Source organism: Lissotriton helveticus, chromosome 9, assembly GCF_964261635.1.
Source record: "Lissotriton helveticus chromosome 9, aLisHel1.1, whole genome shotgun sequence".
In the NCBI taxonomy this organism is placed as follows: domain Eukaryota; kingdom Metazoa; phylum Chordata; class Amphibia; order Caudata; family Salamandridae; genus Lissotriton; species Lissotriton helveticus.
Window position 1 is genome coordinate 364,416,419 of NC_136070.1, and position 19,571 is coordinate 364,435,989.

Genomic DNA, 19,571 nt, shown 5'->3' on the forward strand with positions numbered 1-19,571 from the left:
ACACCACCACCCTGCTCGACAACCTCGGTCTCAAGCAGCTGGTGTCCACCCCCACCCACCTCGCCGGACACACACTCGACGCCGTCTTCTCATCCAGCAAAGACATCGCCTTCAGCCACGCCACCGGACTCCACTGGACGGACCACAGCTGCGTCCACTTCACCTTCAAAAGAACGACGATCCATCACCACCAGCAACAGGTTGCTCGAAGAAACTGGAACAAGATCACAGCCGACCAGCTCGCCACTTCCCTGAGCCAGCACCCTCCCGCCAGCTCAGCGAACCCCAGTCAGGCCGCCGACAACCTCACGAAGTGGATCAGCAACTGCGCAGACGAACTCGCCCCACTGAGGACCCCGCCCAGCCGACCCGGCAGCAAGAAGGCCCCATGGTTCACCGACGAACTCAAGAGCTCCAAGAAGAACTGCCGAGCCCTCGAGAAAGCCTGGAGAAGGGAACCAACACCGGATAACATGACCACCCTCAAGCTTGCCACCCGGAAGCACCACCAACTGATCCGCGCCACCAAGAAAACCGCATTCAAGGACCGGCTGGACAACAACGCACACAACTACAAGGAACTCTTCAACATCGTGAAAGAGCTCTCCAACCCCAACGCCGGAAAAAACGACATCACCCCATCGCAAGACCTCTGCAACTCCCTCGCCTCCTACTTCCACAACAAGATCGCGGACATACACAACAGCTTCAGCACCCAACCGACGCACGCCACGACCGAACCACCGCCCCCCAACACCACCCTCCGAAACTGGACCCCGATCAGCACCGAAGACACCATCCGCACCTTGAACTCCATCCACTCCGGATCTCCGACAGACCCCTGCCCTCACCACGTCTTCAACAAGGCCGACGCTGTCATCGCACCCCACCTGCGGGACATCATCAACACCTCCTTCGACACCGCCACTTTCCCGGAGAGCTGGAAGCACGCCGAACTCTGTGCCCTACTCAAGAAACCTACAGCGGACCCCACCGAACTCAAGAATTACCGCCCCATCTCGCTCCTCCCGTTTCCAGCCAAAGTCATCGAGAAGACCGTCAACAAACAGCTGGCCGCCTTCCTCGAGACGAATGGATCCCTCGACCGCTCACAGTCTGGCTTCCGAGCCAACCACAGCACCGAGACCGCCCTCATCGCTGCCACCGATGACATCCGAGCCCTGATGGACAACAGAGAAACAGCGGCCCTCATCCTCCTAGACCTCTCCGCGGCTTTCGACACTGTCTGCCACCGCACCCTAGTGCAGCGCCTCAGCAACGTCGGAATCCAGGAGAAGGCACTGGAATGGATCGTCTCCTTCCTCGACAGAAGAACACAGAGAGTCCGTCTACCACCGTACAAGTCAGAGGCCACCGAAGTCATCTGCGGCGTCCCTCAAGGGTCCTCGCTGAGCCCCACCCTCTTCAACGTCTACATGAGCCCCCTCGCGGCCATCGCACGCCAACACAACCTCAACATCATCTCCTACGCTGACGACACCCAGCTGATCCTCTCCCTGACCAACGACCCCGCCGCCGCCAGAGCCGACCTTCACGAAGGGATGAAAAACGTAGCCGAGTGGATGACGACCAGCCGCCTGAAACTGAACTCGGACAAGACGGAAGTCCTCATCCTGGGCTCCTCGCCCTCCGCCTGGGACGACTCCTGGTGGCCCCCCGCCCTGGGCACCGCACCCAAACCGACAGACCACGCACGCAACCTGGGCTTCATCCTGGACTCCTCCCTCTCCATGACCAGACAAGTCAACGCCGTCTCCTCGTCGTGCTTCAACATCCTGCGCATGCTACGGAAGATCTTCCGGTGGATCCCAACCGAGACACGGAAGACGGTCACCCAGGCCCTCGTCACCAGCCGACTGGACTACGGCAACTCCCTCTACACCGGAACCACCGCCAAGCTACAGAAAAGACTCCAGCGGATCCAGAACACCTCGGCCAGACTCATCCTCGACATCCCACGACACAGCCACATCTCCGGACATCTAAGAAACCTGCATTGGCTCCCCGTCAACAAAGAATCACCTTCCGTCTCCTCACCCACGCACACAAAGCCCTACACGATCAAGGCCCGAGCTACCTCAACAACCGCATCAACTTCTACGCTCCCAAACGCCATCTCCGATCAGCCAATCACGCCCTCGCCGCCGTCCCCCGCATCCGAAGAACGACAACAGGAGGAAGGTCCTTCTCCTACCTGGCCGCCAAGACCTGGAACTCCCTCCCGACCGACCTGCGACTGACCCAAGACCACCTCTCCTTCAGGAAGAAGCTCAAGACCTGGCTGTTCGAGCAGTAGCAGCACCCCCCCCCCCAAGCGCCTTGAGACCCTCCGGGTGAGTAGTGCGCTATACAAATGTCTTGATTGATTGATTGACAAATTGCTGCTTTTTTTTACGTGGCAATGGGTGTTTATAAACTCATCTCACTCACAGTCAGACAAAGAAAAGTAAAGTTAATTATGTTACATTCAACAGAAGCAAAGTTGAAGCACTTTTGTGTAATTCTGAAGTGTTTTGGAAACAAAGATTTTAATAGGAACAAAACAAATCAAGACACTTTACTTGGTGAAGCACAAATGGTAAATATTCACTAAAACCTGATTTCCATGCATTATCATTTGTGTGCAATACAGTTTTATCAGTAAAACTGTACGTCTGTGGAAATTTAGTGGCCATTTCAATAAACATGTGCTGTCTGTAAACTGTATCGTTGCATTCCGTGGATGTGATCATTCTCCAACAAGTTTCATCCATCTAGCCTGTCAATACCTTTTAGTGCATATTTTTAGGAAGCAGAGCTCTTTCTAATGTTCTAGAGGTGGCTGTGCCTGCAGACCCTCTTGGGTTCCTAAAAGGGCTACGGGTGTACCATTGATAAGTCACATCTAGGTCCCAAGGGTGCCCTCAGTGAATGCCCGGCTCAAAGTTGGATGGTACTCCAAACTAACTGCCGTCGGAGTGCATAGGATGTGTGATTTATTTTAATTTTAAATATTTTAATGGCATCAGCTAGGCATTTTGCGAACTATTGGACTGAAAAATAAGGGCTGGGTATGCTATATCAATACTTAAAATGAGACCGATTTTGGTGCTTCTCCCCCAGCCTGATCTAATCTACTCAGGTATTAAGTAATGGGGTTTTATCTTCTAATGTTGGCACTACATTTCCGTGACGATGCTGTACCTTTTAGTGATAAGATTAGAATATCTGTGTGTCGTCCTTGGCATGCATTTCAGCCATCAATAAAAAATAAAACATCTGATAGAAGAAACTATTTCATAGAATCTCAATGAAGTTAGTAAACTTGTGCTTACCGTTTTCGTTTCATAAAATGAAGTGCTTGCATTTTCTGAACTGCAATTCTCGAGTGAGCCTTCCATTTCTCCGCCAATTACATTATTCCAAATTGATTGCCTTTAAAAAAAAAAAAAAAAAAAAAAAGTAGAAATTAAACCACAATGACCAACACAAGTTATCAATTCATGTAACACAAACCCCTTTCGAAAGCCAAAGTTAAATGTATGTAAGAATCAGTTGTTAATCATTAGTCAATCAGGTGCAGATGTCAAACTACCTACACAAACTTTCAACAAGCTGTTTTTTTTACTTAAAACAAATAGCTCCTTGAACATTTTTCTAATCTTTTGGGGTTTTTTGGGGAATGTCAAACAACACATTGGTCTGAGACCAGAGTGCAATTTAAGTATTCAATGAATGAATGAATGAAATTAATGAAATAGAATTTATACAGTCAATGGCTACCCTGAGGCCTCCCAGCGTTGTGGACTAACGCAGAATGACAGGAAAGGAGAGGATTAGTTGCATTCATTGAAAAGAACGTTTTTTAGGAGCTTTCAAAATGAGAACAGGTTATGCTCCTTCCGCAGGTAGAGTGGGTGGGTGTTCCAGAAGTTTGCAGTATTATGAGAGAAGGAGCGCCCGCCGCATCTAGCCTTCCTTATTCTATGTGTGATGACTAGGAAAGAAGACAGAGCGGCGATCTCTGGAAGGTTGATAGGGGGGTGATCATGGATTGGATTGTCACTGGGACTTTCTTCCAGAAGGCCCTGTGAGTCAGGGACATGGCCTTAAACTGGATCCTTGCCTTGATTGATAGCCAATGAAGGCTCCTTAGTGCAGGTTTCGCAGATTGCTGTCGGGAGACCTGAAGAAGCATGCGAGTAGCACAGTTCTGAATGATCTGGAGGTTTTGGAGATGGTGGCTTGGGGGGCTCTCAGGTAGAGGGAATTCCCATAGTCCAGGCGAGAGAGGATGAGGGCTTGAACCATGATCCTTCTCCCCTGAAAAGGGAGAAGGGGAAGGATCTTGCGGAGCATCCTCAAAAGGCAGTAGAAGGTGGCTGAGATTTTAACGGCCTGGTGCAGAACTGCAATCTTTAATACAAAAAGTAAAAAAGGACAAACAACGTTCACTTTTGTATCAATTATAAGTAATTTGCTCTTGATTAAAAACTCAATTTTCATCAAAAACTCTGGGAAGCTAACAATAGTACAACACAGGCATATTGTATTATCTGTATTGATCTGTTGGGGGGGCGCGGTTGATCTGTTGGAGGCATTGCTGTTACTCCTACCTGCTGGCTTCATAAACAAACGCTGACCGTCCTGACTGCCCTTTTGAATTTGAATTTAAAAGCATCTATTAAGCGCACGTATACCAGGCGGTTTCTTGGCGCTGAAGGATGCGAAGCCTGGGGGGAAGAGGTGTGGGGGATTTAGGGCGAGAAAGCTTGCAGGAAAAGAAAGGTTTTGAGCGCCCTCCGGAACTCAGAATACGAGGGTATAGATCTGATAGTGGGGGGAAGGGAGTTCCAGAAAGTGGGACCAAGAATAGCGAATTTCATACCCCCATTCGGTTTTTCCTGAACCGCGGTACAGAAAGGAGAGACTGGGTGGAAGAACGAAGTTCTCCAACAGGCCTTTAGTTTTTGATTTCAGAGTTTATAAAAGCTGGAGCAGTTCCGGCTCGGGCCTGAAACGTTGTGCATCCCAGCTTGAAGAGGGCCCGCTCTCTGATGGGGAGCCAATGCAAGGCCTTTAATAGAGGAGTGGCATGGTGCGATTTGGAAAGACCATGAATGAGGCGGGCAGCTTGGTTCTGGACCAACTGGAGACGTCGGAGGGCATAGGCAGGAATGCTATTGTACAGGATGTTACCATAATCTAGGCGTGATAACACCATTGCCATCAGGATGAGTTTTAAAGCAGAGAAAGAGAAGAATCTGGAGATTTTTCTAATGGTACGAAGGGTAAATAAACAGGATGATACCACCGTACTGATCTGGGAGTGCAGGGGAGATGTTGATTCAGCGTGATCCCAAGTGTTTGGACTGAGTGGGAGGGTGAAGGGGGGAACCAAGGGAGGGGGGCCAGAACATGGGGATCCGGGGACTGGATGAACCACCGGTGAGAACCAACTCGGTTTTATCAGGGTTGAGTTTAAGGTGGTTGAGGTTCCTCCAATCCCTGATGAAAATCATAACTGATTGAAAACTGTGAATGGATTCAGGGGAGTGGGAAAGGTTAAAGATGAGCTGGAGGTCATCGGCATAGTTGAAAACCGTGACCTCCAGCTGCTATAAAGCAAAAATGAGGGGGAAGATGTACAGGTTAAACAAAAGGGGGGAGAGGGAGGAGCCCTGAGGGACACCGCATTGCACCTTGCATGGGGAGGCAGAGAAGTCTGCCAGATGGACAGCCTGGGTGCGGTCTCTCAGAAAAGAAGTGAGCCAAGCCAGGGGGGGGCCCCCTGATGCCCGCAGCCTCGACACGGGTGAGAAGAATGGAATGGTCAACCGTGTCGAAGGCAGCGGACAGATCAAGGACCAGGGCCTGGGGCCGGTTGGCATCCATCCCCTCCCCGAGTTTGTCCATGACTGAGACCACGACTTTCTCAGTGGAGCGGACGAAAACCAGCCTGGCAAGGGGCTAAACAGCCACTGTCCTCGACAAAAGAGCTGAGGACAGTGGTGATGTGGCACTCTAGGATTTTACCCAAGTATGGGAGAAGGGAAATGGGACGGTAGTTAGGGAGGGAAGAGGGGTCGGCACCAGGTTTTTTCAGAATGGGAATTATTGTTGCCGATTTGTGGGGGTCAGGAACAATGCCTTGCTTGAGGGAATCATTGAGGAAAACCAAGGGGGGGGGGGTAGAGCAAGCTAGAAAGATCTCTCTCAGTACAAAAGCCGGGTAGACATCAGAGGGGGAACCGGATTTAACCCGGGCCAACAGGGGAAAGAGGGTTTCCCTGGTCAGAGGGGGTATATGATCTAAATGGGATCTGTTGAACGGAGGCTCAGGGGCAGCGAAGGAGGTGGTATGTTAGCCTTAATGACTGCAATTTTATCAATGACAAAATTGTTTACGGAGTCAGAGAGATTGGGAGGGGGAGGGTTTGAGGGAAGCTCTATCTGACGAGGCCAACTCAAACGGTGGAGAAGATTTCCCTAGGCTGATTTTCGGCTGAGAGTATTTTGCCCGAAAAGTAGCTAGTCTTAGCGAGAAGGATAGCCTTTTTGTATGTATTAAGTGTGAGGGAATAGTTTTCAGAGTCGAGCAATAGGCGCGCCTCCAGGCGCGCACAGCCTGACGTACGACCAGTTTTTTCTCCTTAAGGTCATCAGTAAACCATTTGTTGGCATTATGGGCGCGTCGGACTGTGACGCGTCTCAAGGGGGCCACTTGGTCGCACGCCCTAGAGAGCCAATCGTTGATGGTAGCTACCTGAGATAACGAGCAAGCTCATCTAGGGCGGGATAAGAGTCTTGAAGGGAGAAGCAGTTCCAATTGCGAGCCCAGATGTTCTTGGGGAAGGAAGGGCGTTTGGCAAGGCTAAGGTCAAGGAAAAACTAAATCAAAAATTGATCAGACCAAAGACAGGGTGTGATGATTGGGGATGTGACCGGGACATTAAGTGACCAAATTTGGTCCAGGGTATGCCCCCGGACATGGGTAGGTGTGTGAACATGTGACACAAAATTTAAACTGTGGAGGAGATCGGTGAAATCTTTAGACACCGCATCTTCCGCTGGATCGAAATGGACAGAAATTGAAGTCCCCAAGTACTAAGACGGGGGAGTTATTGACTGCTAAGGTAGCGAGCAATTCCTGAAACCCAGCAAAAAGTGGGGAGTTGATTGGGGGGGGGGGGGGGCGGTAGACAAGAAAGCAGGTAAGAGGGACTTGAAAAGAGGCGGAACGCATCACTAGACAGTCGACTGCCTTGATAGCCGGGGAAGAGAGCACTTGGAAGTGAAGGTCAGAACGGACAATCAGGGCGACGCCGCCACCTGCCTTGCCTGCCGGTCGATCAGCCCGCAGGACATAGTAGGAGGAGGGGAGGGCTGCGAGTACATTGGGCAGAGAATCTGTGCAGAACCAGGTTTCTGTCAAGAACAGGAGGTCAGGCTTGTGGGAGTCGAGGAACACAAATAATTCAAGGTGGTGCTTGACTGCCGATCTTGTGTTTAAAAGAAAGGCCGAAACGGTGGACGCTGATCTAGACGGAGGGGGGGGGTTCTGAGGGAGGAGAGGGAGGGAGTGATGGAGAAGGCAAGGTGGCTGGGAGGGGGGGGGGGGTGATGGGGTCGGGCGAGGCCAAGTTTGGCAATTCTGGCGGTAGTTTCAGGGCTGATGATCCAAGGGCCCTGGTAAAGATAGAGTTCTTCCGAAGTGTAGGTTAGAACTTGGGCATAGTGGGCTGCCCCTAGACCCGGCCAGCCACGGACGGGCGCAGACGGGCTTCCCCTTGGCGCGTCCGCTGCGCTTGCGCTTGCTCTCCGCCCTAAGTAGTCTGGGGCCGTCGAGAGACTGGAGCGCTACTTGCGGCATCCGCCGGAAGTGAGGATCGATTTGCTCCCGGTGTAGCCCTCCAGTCAAGCGGCACAAGCCGTGCTGGAACGAGGCCTCGGGGCACAGGAAGGAGCCGAGGAATAGAGAGTAGCTGGCCAATTAGGGTTAAAAACACAGAGTAAGTGATCGATTTTAAAAAATACAACTAACAAGCAAATGCGGCACCCCTAACATCAGGCTGCTCGCATCTTGCCCTCCTGCCGCCGCACTTTGCATCACCGCGGCCGCCGAGAGGAGGACTACGCTTCCCAGGCACATTAGCAGAGGGAGCCTCCCACGTCATTTCCCGCGCCCGGATGCACTTTAAACCGCGCACAGCCCCGGTGGAGCGGGCGCTGTTGATCTGTTGGGGGCATTGCTGTTACTCCTACCTGCTGGCTTCATAAACAAACGCTGACCGTCCTGACTGCCCTTTTGCCCTCCTGCCGCCGCACTTTGCATCACCGCGGCCTCCGAGAGGAGAACTATACTTCCCAGGCACATTAGCGGTGGGAGCCGCCCACGTCATTTCCCGCGCCCGGAGGCGCTTTAAACCGCGCTCACCCCCCGCGTCGCGAGAAGCCCGGGACAAGGGCGGGACCGTCTGTGGCAGTCAGAGGCCAGAAGAGGGTGGGCTGGGCCACCCCACTAACTCCTGCATTTTCTCTTTGGACATTGACGAACTCCATAAGGTACTCTCAGCAATAAGATAATTTAAAAGAGACAAATTATATCTGGACAAATTTGTCAGGGTTGTTTCTTTATCCAAAAACCTATCTCTTGTGGGGAGGGAATATTGCGGTTGTTTCTTTATCCAAAAACCTATCTCTTGTGGGGAGGGAATATTGCCTGTAGTGATCTGTGCCCTATAAATTCTTATTAATGTCTGATAAGGGTAAAAATATCATGTCTTTTGTTTCCCGCCCTATGACAAGACACCAGGCTGCTACGACTCAACCACTCCCGAGTTTAACAGCCATAGACAAAATGCTCCAGAAAACCATTGTGGTAGTGGCTACAGCCATAGAGAACACAGAGAGGAGATTATCAATCCCCCCCTACTGGCCCTTTATTACCGCAAGCGGGGGATTTTTCTGTAGCTACTGTCAACCCTCTCGCCTGCAGTTTTTCCCCTCACGTCATCCTTTGCTGAGCTGCTTTGTGCACAGCCTGTTACTGATGCTATTGATGTTGTCGATAGTCCGCCTGTTGCCAAATCTCCAATTCAAGCTGCAGGGAAAAAAGCTCGTAGACCCCGTACTATAAATAAAAATCCTAAACCCCAAAAAAAGCCAACTAACAGATCCCCCGTACTATAAATAAAAATCCTAAACCCCAAAAAAAGCCAACTAACAGATCCGTGGTGTCTATTGATGATTCTATAGCGGATACTGCCGGTTCTTCCTCATCCCCTGTAGGAACACCTGTCTGGGTCACTTATTTACTTGTCGACTTCCAAGCCCACATCGAACAGATTATTGGCACACATATTAAACCACTGGTATCTAGGTTGGATAGATTGGTTTCCACAATAAATAACATAGGTCTGGGGAAAGTCCAAGTCCAGTCTGCGAGCCCACTGGGAAAATATGGTAACATAGCGACTATTAGTTTTTCTAAGTCTAGACCCTGCCTTGAAACTACTGGAGTCAGTAACAGTCTTGCTGGGAACCCTGTTATTGGGCTGATTCCTGACACTACTAAGTTAACTGCGGATTATAGAGGTTTGATTAACAGTAATAATACCCTAGTTCCCTTGGCCCAGCCAATTGGAAATCTAACCTCAGATACAACCTTGCCACAGCCAATGGATGGTAAGGTAGCTGGCGGGACTAATACAGTGCCAAGAGGGGTGACTGATGGGGGGATAAGCCATTTAGACCTACAATCCCAGGCTAGTAGGAACATCGTAGCCAGGGGTTCCACAAGAGAATTGCCCTCCATTGATCTTCCCCCTGAGTCTTTGCCATATGTAGTTGTCCTAGCTGGGGTCCCTCCCCTTGGGCAGGGAAAGAGTGAGGATCACAGTGATCTTAAAAATAAATGTATACAATGGCTTAACACCTTCAGGCCCTCTCCCCCTAATGCCTCAGGTGAAATCCGTAAATAGAGTAGAATGGATTGGGTCTGGAGCTAAAACTATTGCAGGCAACTGCGTGATAATAAACTTTAGGCACACATGTGCTGTTGAACACATCTGCAGTGGGTTGTCAATCTGGACAAATACACAAATTCTTCCAATCCATCTGTCATACTTTTACCCTACTCCCCAGACGAGAATCACCCAGAGTAGAAGCTTTAAGCATCAAGGGGCCTACAATAACTACTCCCATAGAAACCAACAGGGGTGTGCAATTTGGGAGGGCTCTCATTCCCATACCCATTTACTTTCACTATTTCCCCAAAGAAATAGGTTCAGTTGCCTGGAGCAGGTAGACTGACTTACAGTGGGGCAGAATCTTAATCTACCAACAGATTATAGAGGAGGTATTCAACCCGCTACTATGGAGGGAAATGATGCTATTACCAGACCTGAAAATCAATTAGTAGATCAACAATTGATCACTGAGGGTTGGTCAGCTTTGGGGGAATACATGCAACAGGCTGGCCCCTGTGATCCTTACGAGACGCTGCTTAGTGGTGAGGCAAGTGAAAGGTTATCTGAGCCTAGAACTTTAATTTCTGGTTCTGGGTCTGATGCAGACAGTGGCAAACCATCAACTAGCTCTTTGCTAGCTGATGGAAGCATAAAAATCCTGTCCTGGAATGTAGCCGGCTTAAAAAATAAATTGCCTTTGCCTTAGTGGGGTTCCTTTATGGCGATGCATGACATCTGCTGGATGCAGGAAACATGGGCATTGGAGGAGAGTGTAAGGCCTGGTTTTGCCACCTTCGACATCCTGGCAACAACTGGGGGTAGGGGGAGACAGTCAGGAGGGCTTGCAATATGGGTGGGCACGCACCTGGGTGCCCAGGCTGCTGTTATACCAACTAACTCCCCTGATGTTCAGTGTGTACTCCTATTCCCCCAAAATATGCTGCAGGTGGCCATATTAAATATCTACTCTAGGCCAGTTAAGAGTGGGCGGGAATCTGAAACGATTGATGTATTAAAAAGTTTCATTCAGTCACTGGACCCTTCAATTGTTCTAGTGCTTGGAGGAGACTTTAATTGTCAATTTGAGCCACTCTTGAGCTCAGAACTGGGTGGCCAGGATTATGAAGATCAGTTCTGGCATGTGCCTGACCCACAGATCCCTCCTGTCAGGGCATGGACTCCTTTGGTCCTTCAAATAAAATCACTCTCCCTTTCAACATCTCTGCGGGCCTGTAATGGGAGGTTGGCGCCTGACAGACCGGGGTCAGATACATTTAATAGAATAGATCAAACTTCCATCATTGATTATATAATGATGGGAGCAAGACACTGGGACAAGCTGTTGGAATTTAGAGTTCACCCAAGACAAGATAGTGACCACAATGCCCTCGTTTTAACACTGAAACCTGGGAGTTTTGGGTTGACAAATCTGGCACCTGAACCTATCTGTGAATCCCTCCCTCTTATGATATCTAATAACAGGCGAAGGATAAAATGGCCACACCTTCAGGATTCCCCCCACCAAACTTGCTGAATTATATCAGATAGCTACACCGCTCATTTCTGATATGAGGGATGCTGGCTCCCTGGGTAGAGCTGTGGAAATTCACAACCAACTGGCTGCCGAACTAGTGGATGTGTTCTGCTCGGTGCGCTTTATAAATGCTTTGATTGATTGATTGATTGATTGATTGATTAGGTAGGAATAAACCCCCACGGGCAAGGACACATCCCTGATACGATGCATACTACAGGAAGGCAAAAAAAGACCTGCTTTTAGTAGTTAAAGCCAAAGATAGAGCAGCAATTAAGAAATCCCGACCGCTTTACAAAAAGGCAATAGCACGGGGAAAGAGGGACTGGGAGGAGAACTTGTGGGCGGAGCTTAGATCCACACTTAGTCGCAAAGATTCTAAGTCATTCTGGGCCATTGTCAGCTCAGGTGTGAGTGCTGGTGGTCCAGATCTTGCCCCGAACATAGCCCCCTCAGTGTGGGAGGCACACTTTGGATCACTATATGCAAATGTTGAGCTAGAGATTAGTTCCCATTCATGTGGTGAATTCCCTAAGGAGGATGGATTGGTGGGGTTGACGGATGTGGCTCCGGGGAAAGATATGGCTCCCCCTCTGTTGGTTCCCGTGGGCTCCCACCATGAGCATCGATTGGTGGGGACCCTGGGCGACCAGCGGCGGCGGGAGTCACTGGGTGGCGGGGACCTGTTCCACCTCGATTGGTATGAGGCTATCACTCTGAAGGAGGTGGAGTCAGCAATAGCAAGGCTACCTCCCATTAAGGCCCCCGGCTTGGACAAACTGCCTGGGGATTTATTTCGCTCCCAACCGAAAATATGGGCACCATACTTGGCAGTCCTATTCAATGAGATCTTAGCGGGTACTGACCCACCAGGTACTTGGCTTGGAGCCGAGATCGTCCCGATCTTTATGAAAGGATGCCCATTAACACCGTCAAACTATAGGCCCATCAGTCTTATAGACACAACACAAAAACTAATGGGCAGGATCATCTTGGACAGGATCCTGTGGTGGATGGAGGAAAATTAAATACTGACCACACTCCAGGCTAGATTTAGGGCGGGTATCTCTACACTGGATCAAATATTCGGGTTGCAGGTTTTATTTTGGAAAACGGCTAGTGTAGAGGGTGGCAGCCTCTACCTTGTCTTTGTTGACCTGCGAGCCGCTTTCGACCTTGTTCCCAGGGCAAAGCTGTGGAGGGTCCTGGCAGACCTGGGTCTCCCGACCTACTTATTGTCTATTTTGACCAGACTACACACTGGCAATTATGCCCAAGTAAGGTGCGGGAGGCATGGAGACCTGTCAGGACGTTTTCCTGTTTCGAAGGGCGTTCGCCAGGGGAGCGTACTGGCACCAACATTATTTTGTCTGTACATCAATGGTCGTATTGATCACTTAACTTGTGTAATAGACAATGACGCCCCAAGGTTGGCCACTCGGAGAGTGCCCGCTCTGATGTTTGCGGATGACACTTTGTTGTTATCCAAAACATCATCGGGCATTCAGCGAATTGTGGACGGTTTTGCATCGTTCTGTGCTTCTCGTGGATTGGAGATAAACTTGGACAAGACCAAGTTTATGATTTTTAATCCACCGAAACAGACCCGCCCAAACCCTAAGCTTAATGGTATCCCCTCGAGAGGGTCAAGACCTTCGTCTACCTGGGCATTACCCTGACAGAGAATTTTGATTGGGGCTTCCAAATTTCTAAATCAGCTCTCAAACTATCCCAAGTAACTGGGGGTATAAGTAAATTCCACAGAGCATCTGACTTTAAGCCAGCAGCTCCGGTCCTTGAAATATATCGACACCAAGCTAGAATGGCCACAACCTATGGTGCTGAATTATGGGGTCATAAAAATGTATCCAATCTCTTGAGGGTGGAGCATAATTTTATGAGGAACCTGGTGGGATTACCACAAAGTACGCCACTCATTCCTCTACGACTGGATTTGGGGCTGGAGTCAATTGAAGAATTGGTAGCTGCGCGGCCTATGCTCTATTGGAAGAGGCTGTGGTCAGTTCCTGAACTGGCCTCAAGCGGAATTTTCGGAAGTCTGGGCTCTTCTCAAAAGTAAAAATATCCCATGGCTGCTTCAGATCAGGGCTCTTTGCATACAGATTGGTCTGCCAGAGCTCTGGGAGACCCCCGAGTTGTGTTGCCTGGGGATATCAAAATCAGACTTACAAAATCAGTTGAGGTGGCAGAATTCACTAGCCCTCCAGAGATCAGCAACCTTGGGTAGGCGGTCAGTAGAGTTCCTCCTAGTAAAAATGGACTCTCGATTAGAGGAATTCTTAGATGTAATACAACCTCCACTTGCAAGGAAATTATACACACAGCTAAGACATGGCAGCCTACCAATTAGGGCATTTGCTTGTATATGGGCAAACCCGGATAAGGAGGTCTGTCCGGCATGTAACTATAAACGTGAAGACGTCCCTCATGTAATGTTCTTTTGTCCTGCGTATGTAATGATAAGGAAGTGTTGGCTAACCCCGTTATGTAGGAACCTTAGGTTTAGAAATTTTACACAGGCATGTCGCGTTCTAATTTATGATACCCACCCCCCGATAGTTTTCGCCGTATCCCGTTTCTTGTTTGGTATGTGGCGTAGAAGGAAAGCCTTTGTATGATATATTTGATTAACTATGAATTTTATACCTATTGGTCTTTGATAACTGCTGAGTTTAATCTTTTTTTATATTCACAATTGACCTGTCCATTATTTATTGTCTTAATGATTCGTGCTTTGTATGTATTTTATCTGCACTTTTATGGTCTTCGACCGAAATAAAGTTATCAAATGTAATGTATTTTTCATGCGCAAATTCAGACAATCCAACCAGCCATGTCCTTGGGATTAGAAAACCACATTTTTGAGAGGCTCACTCTTATGTACGAGTCATTGCACACAGCAAGCTTCATTTTTTGGGCACTGCTATGAACATCAGTCCATTAATCGGCATTTCAAAACAAATAAGCTCTTTTTGAAACTCAGGAGCATTGTCCTGGTGTCACCAGGGCTGTAAGTGGAAGCTTTTTCGATATTATATACAAGACATAGTTGCTGCTTATTTATCTTCTGCAAGTAACAACCATTGACAAAGCAAATAGTCCTGACATGTTATAGGTATGACGTTACTTGTTGTATCATATCATATATCTGGATGCAATGACAGAAACAGTAAATTACAAGTCGGGCAGCACACTATGCTAAGCACAGATTATTAGCTTAAGTGTTTTAAGCCACGCCCTTAATTACACTGGCCACGCCCCTTTGAGAGAGACCCTAGATTTTTCATCCCACTTAAAGCCCTGCACAATGTAACTAAGTGCTTACTAGCAGCATGAATCTGAATTCAACTACATACTGAAACGTGCAGAAGTGAAAGCAAGCAGCAGCATGGGCAAGCCAACCAGCACAGCGTGGAGGTTGAAAAGTATTTCAAAACCTCATTAGCTTCTGTGCTGTATTTACCTTGCAGCCTCAACTGGCCCTCTTTCAATCACCTCGTTGCAGCACCACTTCCAAGCCAATCAATGAAGCTGCTGGGTTGCAGACCTTGCACCAGCACACCAGTACCTGTTGTTATTCAGTTCATCTTGTGCTGCCTAAATGTAAAAGCTACGCGCATCTCCTGCCCTTGACTCATACTTCTGGCGCACTAACCCACACGCCACACTAGCCCACACCCTGCATAAAGAAATCACAACAGTCAAGTGCACCTCTCGCCCCACAATGCACAGATTCACTCGAGCTGCACAAAGTAATGGGCTCCCACTGACGGTCAAATATGAAGCAGTTTTTAACAAGACTTGAGAGCTGCTGAAAATGTAATGAAAATAAATTACCGTAATGTCAATCCTAGGTCAGAGTTATAAAACACAAATTTGGAAGCATGTTCAGTGGTATTTAACAGCAGCAACGAAAGACAAGAACATACTGATACAGCGGTCGGTGGAGGCTTTCTGTAATCTAGACAGCGTGCTCAGCATAACATAGGAGGGTCACTGTTGGGACGGGAAGTCTCCTGCATGTCTCTGGAGAGAGTGCTTCGCCTGCCTTATGCTAATCTCCAGGCAAGTCGCTCCAAAGCTACTGTATAGTTTCTAGATCCCTACCTCAGTGAGCATGACAATCATACATGTCCACTGAGGGTCTCCCTGTTTACATGGATTGAGACCCTAGAGCTTGGCTCTGAGGTCTAGGGGGCATGCCTAGTGCACCCCTATTTTTCAGAGAGTGGCTACTGCCCTCTCTATTAAGGCTGTGGTAGACTGACAGTGGTGGCAGCAATAAATCTATAGTCAGGAGGGGTGAGTCCCTAGGCACCCTCCTGACCAAGTCTGTGCAGTTTGCGTTGCCTTTGTCTGACTGATGTGTGTTTGAGAGCCCGTGGGTGTACAGGGGAAGAATGGGGATTTGAGCCAGTGTGAGGAATGTGAGCTGTCCTGCTGGACATCCCAGCTCCCCCGTCCCCCTCCCTATTTCCTTGGAAAGGCCTGGTGGGCTGGGGGAGACATTCAGCTCTTATCTGGGTTTAGCTGCACTAACTGTGTGGAGAGGACCCTCCCCCACTGGTCAGGGCCTCCTGGGCTGGAGTTAATTAAAATTCCTCTCTAGAGGGTTGCACAGCCTGATACCAGAACAGGACCTGCTACATGCTTTACCCATGCATTGAACACGCGGTGAATGGTCTGTGATTGGAGGTGTATTCAGAATGCAGAAAGCGGCAGACCCTCTGATTGGATGAGCCTATCAATCAGAGGTGATAAAAGTTTGGCCTGAGTGGTCAGCTGTTGTTCAAGACTGGTCTATGACTGACGAGTGGCCACACCAGAGCCCTCTGACAGTAACCAGCCGCGACCCCGCTGTGTGAAGACAGGAGATAAGACTGTTCACTGCGGTCTGGAAGGAAGGCATCATTAAGGACCAGCTGTTTGTGAGGCTTGGAGGAGCGTTCGCTTTGGACCAAGGAAATTACAGACCGCTGCTCAAGGTGTGGAAAGGAAGCTTGCGGCACATCACCCAGTGTGGAGAGGAAGCTTACAGCACATCACAGAGGCTGGTGGAAAGAAGCTTGCAGCACATGACGAGAGCCAGATAGGAGGTTGCTTGATTCTACTCCTTGAAGGTGAGATCAAATCCCCTCTAGGCTCCTCCCTTGCGCTGTGGGAGCCTGTACCAGCAGTAACTGGGAAGAGAGGCCAGTGAAGCAGACCCCCACCTTTCTTTTTGTGATCTCTGAGGGTATCAGGGTGAACTGGCACTCTGTCCAGCCACTACCCTTCTTCAGCTAGCCAGTGGCTACAGGACTAGTGGGACTCCAGTAAACTGTGCCAAGACATCCGGCACCTCTGATCAGATCCCGGACACCACATGAGCGGTGTCCTCACTCACAATAGGAGGGCACTTCTGTTGCTTTGGGTGGGGGGTTATGGGGCTGATCACGAACATTTGACTTCACATCATATGCTGAAACTATATCCTTTCAATACAAAGTTTGGTATCAAGGCTCTAGTGAATGAGAACAGCCCTGTGTAACATGATCTGTAATATGCAATGCTTACTGTGTGTTTTCATGTTAACTGTGTTTTTATAGTGCTTGGCGTCTAGGCGCTATAATACTGTTTGGGGTCAGAACTCTGTCCCAGAGGGTTGTACAGACTTCTGGTTTTCACTGTTTATCCTATTTTTAAGTGTAGAATAATTATCTTATGTGTATTAAAGTACTTTTCTTTTATAAAAAGTAAAGCACTGACTGGACATTGAGTTTATCAGCTGGTGGTACGGTTTACACTGTATTCTGAATGTCTAACCCCACCTCACCTCCTTGAGTAAGCCTTGGACTGCTCGGTCTCGCTACCCTGAGAGAGTCAAGTGCTGGAGAGGAGTACTTGGTTATCCAGTTTTGGGTCCCTTAGTACTGAGGCCCCAGGACATCAGTGAGGGAACACTCCAGTTGATGCATTTGGAGCGCAGTTACCCCTGAGTGCCCTGGTGCCCAGGAAGCCGGGTCTAACAGTCACTTTGAGACATTCTTTAATCAGTGCCCCTTGAAGCGTGGCTCTTAATTGAAAGCACGTTGGATCTGGGGCCTCTGATACGTGGGGGCTGTAGGGGCCAGGCACCCCACCATCATAATGCTGATGGCGGCACTTGCACTTTAGCTTTAAACATCTGAAGCTAAAGCGTGTGTGCCGGGATTGCTTCAAAGGTAAGGAAATAGAAAATGTGCATTCTTTTCTATTTCTTTATTTTTTAAATAATCCCGGCACCTGCGATTTAGCTTCAGATGTTTTAAGCTAAAGCGCGGGTACGGCAATTGAAACGAAAGTAAACCAATAGGGAAAACAAATGTCAGGCAGACGTTTTATTTACTTTTGTTGTAATAGTGGCACCCGCGCGGTTGCCCCATAGTGAGTAAAGTAAACAGGGAAGGAAAAAAAAAAAAGCACGTAATCAGTTATCCCATTTTTAATATGTTGCCCTCAGAGGGAGAGGCTGTGGTTTAGCGGTTAGAGCTGCCGACCTGAGAGCTGGGGACCAGTGTTCGAGCCTCAGCATCGGCTCAACATTCTTGCAACCATCTTGCAATTATAAATAAATAAACAGGGAAACTAAACACATCAGGCATATCCGGAAAAAATAGTAACAAGCCAAATGAAAGGCGCGTAATATCAGCAAAAAAAAGTGCTTAGCTAATTAAGAGCCTGGTGGACGGGTCCAAAAGAGGACAGGGTGGCAACCAGGAGGGATTAAAATGCCTCCGGTGCAAGTATTACGCTACGCAGAATCTCTACAGTCATACGCCTCTCCCTGAACTGATGTTCCTACCATAGACAGCCAACACAGCCCCTAACCTTCTCTCTGTAATACTCCCTTCTCCTTGGACCAGCCATGTGTCTCAGAGGCACTCCACATGCAGACCTTGCAGGCTCCTTCCTCTTCTGGGTAATCCTCTCCCTGCCTGGACAGATGATACCACCCTCAATGTCTCATACATACAAAATCCTCAATCAAACACAATACTTTGATTTAAAAAAAATGCTAGACCTCTTGGATTTGCCATTGCTTGTGATTCACCTGCAAGTTACATTTGTAGTCACCAGAGTGTGCAGATATTTCCTTAAATAATGTTCTATTCTTTTAATCTGCCCAGAAACGACAGAAGCGGTCTAATCTGCTTTATCGAGTACTTAATTTGAAAATTGAAAATAAGGTACTTGAACAGTAGAAGCCTAATGCATTGCTACAAACAACAGAACATCCATGTTGCAGGCCTTTACACAATTGATATTAATGATAGTACGTTTTAGGTAAAGTACAAGCCCCTTATTGTAAATGATGAATGAGGTTAATCACACTTAAAACCACAGTGTGGTAGAAGATGTGATATTTAACAGCACAGTACAATTTTGTCACCTCTTCTATGGCAGCTCAAATTTAAAAAGCATATATTTTTTTAATTAACGAGTGCAAAAATAGCTCCACATACTGTAAGGTATATAATGAACTGGTGTGGTTGAAAAATAAGATTTTGGGTACCAAATACAAGTGGCCAGCAGTTTCTACTCAAAGGAAATTATTAGTTTCACCTGCCCATTCAAAAGAAATAGGGTTCACCGCCTGAAGTAAATGGCAGCAAAGTGAAAGAAGTCTTCCCTTTGGATACTGTACAACAGTGCCTCACAAACATTTTAAAACTGCGCCCCCACCTAGATTTAATGTACATGATTCGGCTGATTTTTAAATTTAATAAAGTATCATGTGGTAGTGCACTGTCATTTAGAGACAGCACATTTTCCATTGAAACGGTCAATAAAACTGCATAACAGTTTTAGAGGTAAAACTGTATTGCACACATGATAATGTGTGAAAATTGGGTTTCAGTGAATATTATTTGTACATCACCAAGTAAAGTGTCTTGATTTGTTCTGATCCTACTAAAATCTTGGTTTCTATCACACTACAAAATTACAAAAAATGTGCTTCGTTTTGGTTTCCTAACTGGGGAATGTGCAGAGTACATTTACAAGTATTTTTTTTTTTTTAAAGT

General features: G+C 48.2%; 1 protein-coding gene across 2 annotated transcripts in view; it reads right to left on the bottom strand.

Moving 5' to 3' along the window:
* DICER1 (dicer 1, ribonuclease III) overlaps positions 1-19,571 on the bottom strand; it is a 561,110-nt gene that overhangs the window by 524,138 nt on the left and 17,401 nt on the right. For both annotated transcript variants that reach the window (XM_078660108.1, XM_078660109.1), the window contains exon 2: positions 3,336-3,435. The gene's annotated coding sequence lies outside the window, so the exon portion shown is untranslated. The remainder of the gene's footprint in view (positions 1-3,335; positions 3,436-19,571) is intronic.